A 10,221-nucleotide genomic window follows, 5' to 3' on the forward strand; every position below is an offset into this window, starting at 1 on the left:
TTTGGAGACGTGGCTGAGAAGAGAGTAAAGATACATTTGTTTTGCTGTTGCTTCCACTTTTTGTGCCACTGGGATTTTTGAGTGTGACATTAGTCCTTTTACCATTGGTTCAATGCCGGTGGAACTTGTCTTCTAGTGTAGTTACCTCTGCTTCTGAGATTACCTTGAAAGATACATTGGCAGGTGGTTACCTACACGGAAGCTACTCTTGAAGACCATTCTATCACAGCTATGTCAGTTTTCTAATGAGACTGTCTTAAAACTGTCAAGTCATAAGATGTTGCAGGAGCTAAAGACTCAAGTATCAACCACCATACGATCAATTATGGTGTCCAAGTTTAAAGAGAGTTTATGGACAGAGTTTGTTGGAATTATTGGAAAATAGTTTGTTCTTGTAAAATGTGTTGGGCCCGGGCTGACTGTATATATTAATATCTGTTATGTGCCTCGGAAAGTCAGGAATGTTGATCCTGAGGAGGGAGATGTGGATGTTCCTGTCTCTCCAGAGAGCTTGGAGCTGACTACTTTTCTTGAGTCCCCTCAAGACTTTGTTATAGTCTGAATTGGTTGAAAATACAAAGTTTGAAATTATATTTCTCTAAGAAATCAATTCTTTTTTTTGTGGATACAAGCTAGATATGTTCCCAGATGTGGCCAGAGCAAGACAAGTACGACAGAAGGCATTCCTGGGGCTAAGACCTGATGTTTTGGTCCTGAGAGCCACTTTTTCCCTTGCATTTCCCTTTAAATGCCTGGTCACACATGAATCAATTTTGAAGCAGTCTGTGACTCCACAGTGGGGACAAAATCCAAAGAATAACATAAACCCAACACTTGAAATTCTTAACGTAGCAGTACAATCGATTCGACCTCAGCAGTGACTCTCTTCACACCGACACACAGCTCAGTGACTCATTGTAATCGTCGTTGCTCCATCTAACCTTTAATTCCATATCATCAAGCTGATCAATCCATAGACTGGTGGGTTGTGTCCATCTACCAGCAGGTGGAGATAGAGAGCAAACTTTTGCCTCCCTATATGTGGTCATGTGCTGCCGGAAACTCCCCAGTATGTTCTCTATCTCAGCAGGTGGTGGTCACACACAGCAGCAGCAGCTCTGGCTAGGCCTCCAAGCCTAATTTTTAGGTTTTGTTGAGTGCCTGGGGTTGAGGGCTCTTTTGAGCAAGTGCAAACCTGGTGGTGCCAGGTCCCTCCTTTTCTCCCCCCTCCCGCTGGCTCCGTTAAAAAAAAAAAAAAAAAAATTTTAAACGTCTTTAAAGGCGTTTATTTCGACGTTTATTTAAGCGTCTATTGCAGCTACTCACTGGGACACCAGGTCGTTACAACTCGGAGCGGACAGCAGGTAATTTTTACCTTTTTATAGCGGGCGGGGGTTCCCCGATTCTTCTCCTCGTGGCACATGGCGTCGGAGGGCGAGGGCGCAAAGGGTCGCTCCCCGGGTCGCTTGAGCGCTTCTAGAGGGGATGCGGGGGTCTTAAAGCCTGATTCGCCCTTGTTGGGTGGCAGTTTCGTGACCGATGAATGTCCCGGTCCTTCCTCCGGCGTGGCGGTTTTTCCCGCCATAAACGCCCATCCCCCGCTCCTCGCCTCCACCATTTTGACCGGCCACGCGGCTCGGACGGCTTCTTCTTGGGCCGCCCTTGAGGTTGGAGACATTAATGCCATGAACGCCCTTAATTTGGGCGACGGCACAGAAGCGGCTAAAGTTAAGAGCCGTTCTTCCCGCGCGGCTCCTTCGCGGAGTTTCGCGCCGGACGCCATTTTGGATGCGCAGCAGGCCTCTCCCCCGCTGTTGCGAGCGCCGGTTGAGAGTGCGCCTAGGGCTGTTGCCCAGGCTGCGGAAGTGCACAGTCTGGGGGGTTTCTCCCCCGAGTTTGTTTTGCTGCTGCATCAGGCCTTCCTCATGCACAACGCTGCCCCCGCTCCCTCGTCTGGTAAAGAGGTTGAGGTTCCCAGAGGTAAACGCCCTCGGGTTGATTCCCAGGCCTTGGAGGAATTTGTCTCCTCCGATGTAGATGAGGGCAGCGTGTCTGAGGTCTCCCAACGGTCCTTTGCGGATTCCTTGGAGGACACGGATCCCCGCTCGGATGGAGCGGATGACCCCTCTGCAGCGCGGCTTTTTCGCCCAGAGGATTTGCCCAACCTGTTGTTACAGGCCATGGACACTTTGAAGATTTCCTCTCAGGAGGACGTCTCTCCCTCAGCCCCTGTTGGCTCTGCCATTATGCTGGGGACGAAGCGCCCGCCTAGAACCTTCCACGTGCATGATGCCATGCACACCTTAATTTCGGCTCAATGGGATGTCCCAGAAGCGAGCCTTAAAGTGGCTAGGGCTATGTCCCGCCTCTATCCTTTGGCTGTGAGTGAACGTGAGGCCTATCGGTGGCCTACCGTGGATTCTTTAATCACTGCGGTGACTAAGAAAACGGCATTGCCGGTGGAAGGTGGCACGGCCCTAAAGGACGCCCAAGACAGGAGATTGGAGGCGGCCTTAAGGTCGTCCTTTGAGGCGGCTGCTTTAAGTTTGCAGGCCTCAGTTTGCGGCTCCTATGTGGCCAGGGCGTGCCTGACTATGGTGCAGCGGGCTTTCCCCTCGGATCATTCCTTGAGGGATGATTGGCCAGCCCTGGAATCGGGCTTAGCCTATTTGGCAGACTTGCTGTATGATGTCTTGAGAGCCTCAGCTAAAGGCATGGCTCAGACAGTCTCTGCGCGGCGGTGGCTTTGGCTGAAACATTGGTCTGCTGACCACGCCTCTAAATCCCGCCTGGCTAGGTTGCCTTTTAAAGGCAAGCTGCTCTTTGGGGTCGAGCTGGACAAAATCGTGACCGATCTCGGCACGTCTAAGGGCAAGAAGTTACCAGAGGTCAGGGCTCGGGCTAGTGCTCGTCCCGGTACCTCCAGAGGACGGTTTCAGGAAGCCCGTCGGTACCGCCCGGGCAGGTCGGGTTCTTCTGCCCCCTCTTCCTTTAAGAGGCATTTCTCCCCCAAGCAGCGTTCCTTTCGCAGAGACCGCCGTCCCGGAGGTGCTCCCTCCGGTCCTCCCCCAGGGTCTCGTACCCAATGACGGGGTCTTGGTCCACGCCCCAGTGCAGATTGGAGGATGGCTGTCCTCGTTTCTGGGCGAGTGGACCACAATAACTTCAGACGCTTGGGTGCTGGAAGTCATCAGAGACGGCTACAAGCTAGAGTTCTGCCGACCCTTAAGAGACGGGTTTGTACTCTCTCCCTGCAAGTCTCCGGTCAAAGCTGTGGCAGTGCAGCAGACTTTGGACAATCTGATCCGCCTGGGTGCGGTCGTTCCGGTGCCAGAAAGTCAGCTTGGCAAGGGGCGTTACTCCATTTACTTTGTGGTACCAAAGAAAGGAGGTTCTGTCCGGCCTATCCTCGACCTCAAAGGGGTCAATCGGGCCTTGAAAGTGCGGCACTTTCGCATGGAGACTCTCCGCTCTGTTATAGCGGCAGTGAAGGCAGGGGAGTACCTGGCATCCTTGGACATCAAGGAAGCATACTTGCATATTCCCATCTGGCCTCCTCATCAACGCTTTCTGCGTTTTGCAGTCCTGGGCCGACACTTCCAGTTCAGAGCCCTCCCTTTCGGGTTGGCTACTGCTCCGCGGACCTTTTCCAAAGTAATGGTGGTCATAGCGGCCTTCCTGCGAAAGGAAGGAGTACGTCCATCCTTATCTGGACGACTGGTTGATCCGAGCCCCCTCTTATGCAGAGTGCGGCAAAGCTGTGGACCGGGTAGTTGCTCTTTTGAGCTCCCTGGGATGGATCATCAACTGGGAGAAGAGCCAGCTGCGCCCGACTCAGTCCCTGGAGTATCTGGGAGTTCGATTCAACACCCAAGTGGGCAGAGTGTTCCTGCCAGACAATCGGATTGTCAAACTTCAGGCTCAGGTGGACCAGTTCCTAGTAGCCTCTCCTCTTCGGGCTTGGGACTATGTGCAGCTGTTGGGCTCTATGACGGCCACGATGGAAGTAGTGCCCTGGGCCAGGGCTCATATGAGACCACTTCAACACTCTCTGCTGCAGCGCTGGACTCCGATGTCGGAGGATTATGCTGTGCGCCTTCCCTTGGATCCAGCAGTGCGCAAGGCGCTGAGCTGGTGGATGCAGACAGACAAGTTGTCTGCGGGAATGCCTCTGGTGACCCCAGAGTGGATTGTCGTCACGACGGACGCCTCTTTGTCGGGCTGGGGAGCCCACTGTTTGGGAAGGACAGCGCAGGGGCTCTGGTCTCCTGCAGAGGCAAAGTGGTCTATCAACCTCCTGGAACTCAGAGCCATTCGGTTGGCGCTTTTGGAGTTCATCCCGGTACTGGTGCTGAAGCCTGTACGGGTACTGTCGGACAATGCCACGGCTGTGGCCTATGTCAACCGCCAGGGAGGTACCAAGAGCGCCCCTCTAGCCAAGGAGGCTATGAGTCTATGCCAGTGGGCGGAAGCGAACCTGGAACAGCTGTCAGCGGCCCACATTGCCGGAGTCATGAATGTCAAGGCGGACTTTCTCAGTCGCCATACCTTGGAGCCCGGAGAGTGGCAGCTATCTGCTCAGGCGTTCTTGGACATCACGAAGCGCTGGGGCCAGCCGAGCCTAGATCTGATGGCGTCATCGGCCAATTGCCAGGTGCCGCGCTTCTTCAGCAGAGGACGGGACCCTCGATCCCTGGGAGTAGATGCTCTTCTCCAACAATGGCCGACACAAGAGCTTCTCTATGTGTTCCCACCCTGGCCCATGTTGGGCAGGGTCCTAGACCGGGTGGCAAGACATCCCGGCAGGATAATCCTGGTGGGTCCGGATTGGCCCAGACGTCCCTGGTATGCGGACTTGATCAGGCTCTCAATCGACGATCCTCTGCGGCTGCCAGTGGAGCAGGGCCTGTTACATCAGGGTCCCGTGGTGATGGAGGATCCCTCCCCCTTTGGTCTTACGGCCTGGCTATTGAGCGGCAGCGTCTGAGGAAGAAGGGCTTCTCAGACAAGGTCATCGCCACTATGCTGAGAGCGAGGAAACGCTCTACTTCTACTGCTTACGCCAGGGTTTGGCGTATCTTTGCAGCGTGGTGTGAAGCAGGCTCACTTTCTCCCTTCACTGCTCCAATTTCTTCAGTGTTGGCGTTCCTGCAAGAAGGTCTGGACAAAGGCCTGTCGCTCAGTTCCCTTAAGGTCCAGGTAGCGGCTCTGGCTTGCTTCAGGGGCCGCCTGAAGGGTGCTTCCCTGGCTTCCCAGCCAGAGGTGGTGCGCTTTCTCAAGGGAGTTAATCACCTGCGCCCTCCTCTGCACTCGGTGGTGCCTGCGTGGAATCTCAACCTGGTGCTAAGAGCATTGCAGAAGCCGCCGTTCGAACCCTTGTCGAGGGCATCTCTGAAAGACCTGACGTTGAAAGCAGTCTTTTTGGTGGCTATCACTTCAGCCAAAAGAGTTTCCGAGCTCCAGGCGCTCTCATGTCGAGAGCCTTTTCTGCAGTTCACTGAGGCAGGAGTGACTATTCGCACAGTGCCTTCCTTTCTGCCCAAGATTGTTTCTCGCTTCCATGTGAATCAGCAGCTCTGTCTCCCTTCCTTTCGTAGGGAGGACTACCCAGAGGAGTACTCTGCTCTTAAATATCTGGATGTGAGACGAGTCATCATCAGATACTTGGAAGTGACCAATGATTTCCGGAAATCGGATCATCTGTTTGTCCTGTTTGCAGGTCCTCGTAGGGGTCTGCAGGCTGCTAAGCCTACAGTGGCAAGATGGGTCAAGGAAGCCATTGCAGCGGCTTATGTGGCCGCAGGGAAGGTGCCGCCTATCCAGCTGAAGGCTCACTCCACAAGAGCTCAGGCGGCCTCGATGGCAGAGGCCGGTTCCGTCTCCTTGGAAGAGATATGCAAGGCGGCAACTTGGGCTTCGGCCCATACATTCTCCAAGCATTACCGCTTGACTGTGGCTGCTCGGGCGGAGGCCCGGTTTGGAGCTTCAGTGTTGCGGTCAGGGATTTCTAGGTCCCGCCCTGGGTGAGTACTGCTTCGGTACATCCCACCAGTCTATGGATTGATCAGCTTGATGATATGGAAGGTAAAATTATGTATAATCATACCTGATAATTTTCTTTCCATTAATCATAGCTGATCAATCCATAGCCCCTCCCAGATATCTGTATTGTTTTATTCTGGTTGCATTTCAGGTTCAAGTTTACTCTTCAGTTACTTCAGAAAGACTTCGTGTTCAAGTTTTTTCACTTGGATTCTTCAAGAGTTAAGACGAGTTTGTGTTACAGTGAGCTGCTGCATTCCTCTCCCCTCCGTTTTACGGGGCTGGATTGAGACTTATAATTCTGCCGGCACTCCCTCCCGCTTCGTGCGGCTGTAGGGCAGTTTTGTACCCCTCCCGCTTCGGCGGTGTTCGGGTCAGTCAGCTCCTCCCGCGGTTGCGGTTGCAGGATAAGCCAGATCCCCCCGCATCGGCGGGTGTGGTGTCCCTCCCCCGCTCCGCGGGGATGAGCTGGACGGATTCCCCTCCCCCACTTGTGTGGGGATGAGCTGGGTTAATTCCCCTCCCCCGTTTCGGCGGTGGTGAGCTGGGCAGAGTGTCCCTTTGTGGGTGTAATTCTCTAAGTGCTGAGTCCTGCGGATGGAGCTTTGATATCGACATACTGAGGAGTTTCCGGCAGCACATGACCACATATAGGGAGGCAAAAGTTTGCTCTCTATCTCCACCTGCTGGTAGATGGACACAACCCACCAGTCTATGGATTGATCAGCTATGATTAATGGAAAGAAAATTATCAGGTATGATTATACATAATTTTACCTTATTCATCTTGGAAACGTTTCGTGACTCTTTATATATTTATGTAAAAACGCTGCTTAGCTTGGGTCTGGTAGCATTGAATTAGAATTGCTGATAAAGCTAAATAGCATTTTTACATAAATATATAAAAAGTCACAAAAAGTTTCTAATATGAATATTAAAGGGTGGATGGACCCATGACAATTAACAGTGAGTCACTGAGCTGTGTGTCGGTGTGAAAAGTGAAATTGATTGTACCTGCTATGTTAAGAATATTAAGAATTTCAAATGTTGGGTTTGTTATTCTTTGGTCACACATGAAGGCAATATATTTGTCTTCTCTGTTTCTCCTCATAAATGTTTTCTGATAAACCTGGTTTTTGTTTTTTGGTTTTTTGTTTTGGAGGGGGTAGGGTGTCTGAGGAACTAATAGTGGGTTCCTATTTAAGATTTAATGGTCCAAATATAATTCAAATTTTTTTGTACTTTTTTTTGTTGTTGTTGCTTACTTATTGAAGGATCCAAATCTCTTCTTAATGTGGAATGTAGTTTAATTTTCCTTATGTTTGATAATGTCCTGATGTTTTCTGATTTAAATGGATTTTGTAATTCATTTAAAGAATTCTATAAAAATAGTTTGCCATTATAGTAGACTTGTGTGTGGTTAAGTTACAGGATACTGACATTTTTTAAAATATAGTTCAGTTCTTTCCATAAACATATATGTAGTTTTATGCTGCTGCAGGACAGCTGTTGGACAGAATATTTACTTAGAAATCTGTTATTAGGTGCACTCTAAGGCATTATACGTTACCACAAAACACTATTTGTATATGTATACCCAATGCCTACCCATGTTTAAGCCCACTGAAAATGTCAGATCTGCACATAATCTACGTGCAGTTGTGCTGAAGAATCGCCTCTAATATTGGCCTTTCTGTAGAGTACAATCTGTTAATACTACTTTGTAATTTTGTTCACTCATAATCTTTAAACCGCCTTTCCAAGAGCTTACTCAGGGTAGAATACAACAATCATTTTTATGCATTATTTTGGTGGCACCTGTGCCCAGTTTCTGTCGTGACAAAAACATAATTTGAATCTGTGACCAATCTCACCACTGCTAAGAGACGAGCAGAGAAGCAGGACTGGCCCAACCATCATGTAGCAAAAAAACCAGAAAAAGAACAAAATGTTCTGCAATGCAGAAAAGTAGTCCAAAGAAGAGCATAACGCAGGTCTTAGTATGGTAAATAGACTTTATTTGTGCCACTCTGTTAAAAAAAAAAAAAAAAAAATCCCAACATGGCAACGTTTTGCCTCACCAGGGCTGCGTCAGGGGCTAAAACAGCTGTATGGAGAAACAAAAACATACAATCTCTCTATATAAAAGGCAACCCCAACGTTCTGAAGCCTCCACGGAAGTTGAGGCGCCCGAGATATCCGGTGTGCACTGGAGTGTCTGCACCGCCCTCGCGTCAAAACGTCATGACGTCGAGGGCGGAGCTATGACACTCGACGAGGGCCAAAACGGAAACGCCACAGCGAACAAGGCAAGTAGCTCCGAGGGAGGGGGGGGCCCCTTGCTAGCGCCCGTTTCATTCCGCTCAGAAACGGGCATTTTTTCCTAGTAAATCATAAAACACCAATTCTGAATACTAAAAACTATTAAAACATCTTAAAACATGAGTTAGGAACAAACCACTAATACGTTATTAGAGGCAGGTTCAAACAACAAACCTATAGAAGATAAGGTATAATGTTTAAAGACATACTATTAAAGCAGGTTGACTTAATAAAGCAGAAATTCATAAAAACATTGGTAACGTGTTAAACAAAACAATATGCAAGAAAGCATAACTGAAAATAACACAGAAATATTGCATTAAACCAAACTAGTACACACCAACTAAACAGACCATCAAGCCAAAGTATTATAGAACTCATACGAATCAATAAAAAATTCAATCTAGAATACTACTGAATGTGGCAACTCGCAGAAACTTGTACCAAATAAATCTTAATAAACAAGAGAAGGGACACATACCTATTGCGATCCCAAAAGGTTCAAACATGCAATAGAGCTAAAATCCAATGAAAACGGCAACAGTCACCTTGCCTAAAAAGGTAAGTTGAAAATAAGGGCACTATAAGGAATCAAAAGCAACTAAAAACCAGAACAATGTGGCCAAGGTGCATACTCACAGTTTGCAGGGTAGATAGAAACACGGCCACCTTCTCCCTCATGCAAGAGAATTTTGTCTACAGCTGTGCTGGCACATTTATATATTTATTTAGATTTTGCTCACATCTTTTTCAACAGTAGCTCAAGGTGAGTTACGTTCAGGTATACTGGGTTTTTCTTTGTCCCAGTTTGTATCTGAGGCAATGGAGGGTTAAGTGACTTGCCCAAGATCACAAGGAGCAGAAGTGGAATTTGAGCCGGCCACCTCTGGATGTCAACTCAAGACCTATGCTCTAAGCACTAGGCCACTCCTCCACTCCATATATGCTTCCTGCCAGGGAGCAAAGTCACTAACAAAATGTTTAAAATAAGAAACAAACTCAAAACACAGAAAAAAGGGGGTAAAAAGAAAATAAAAATGTTATACCTCATTAAAAATGTGCATATGAATGAGGCAATAAAAAGTACAATGGATGACTTTAACAGGTTATAGATTACTAAAACCAGATCAGCAATTTCTTGTTTGAGTTTCTTCAGTACCCTTGGATCCATGCCATCCGGTCCAGGTGATTTACTACTTTCTAATTTGTCAATTTGGCTCAGTATGTCTTCCAGGTTCACTGAGATTTCTTTCAGTTCCTCTGCATCATTACATTTGAAAACCATTTCCTGTACAGGCGTAACACTGGGAGCCCAAATAAAGTGGACATGTGAGTATGGCCCCGAAGCAAGTCTTCACCCAGCCTCTCAGGAGCCACCAAAAGAAGATAAGGAGACATTATTATTATTAGCATTTGTATAGCGCTACCAGACGCACGCAGCGCTGAACATCTGACACAAAGAGACAGTCCCTGCTCAAAAGAGCTTACAATCTAAATAATACAGACAGACAAGACAGACACGGGTGATGACCAATCTAAGTTTATATAGCTGGAGCAATGGTGGGTTAAGTGACTTGCCCAAGTTCACAAGGATCGGTGGTGGTAATTGAACCCAGGTTGCCAGGCTCAAAGCCCACTGCACTAACCATTAGGCTACTCCTCCACTCTGCCAACAGCCAATCCCACTGTGTCAGATGCCAACACAGCTGGCACTGAAGCCGCTGACTTCTCGGGCAGCTCTAATGCCTTACTCCAGCCACCAGTTTCCAAAGCAGATACAAACACATGAGATGAAAACAACAAGCAGTGGCAGGAATCGGCATAGCCTCCGTCTCTGCTCGGGTAAGCTTTGCCAGT

Source organism: Microcaecilia unicolor, chromosome 10, assembly GCF_901765095.1.
Source record: "Microcaecilia unicolor chromosome 10, aMicUni1.1, whole genome shotgun sequence".
In the NCBI taxonomy this organism is placed as follows: domain Eukaryota; kingdom Metazoa; phylum Chordata; class Amphibia; order Gymnophiona; family Siphonopidae; genus Microcaecilia; species Microcaecilia unicolor.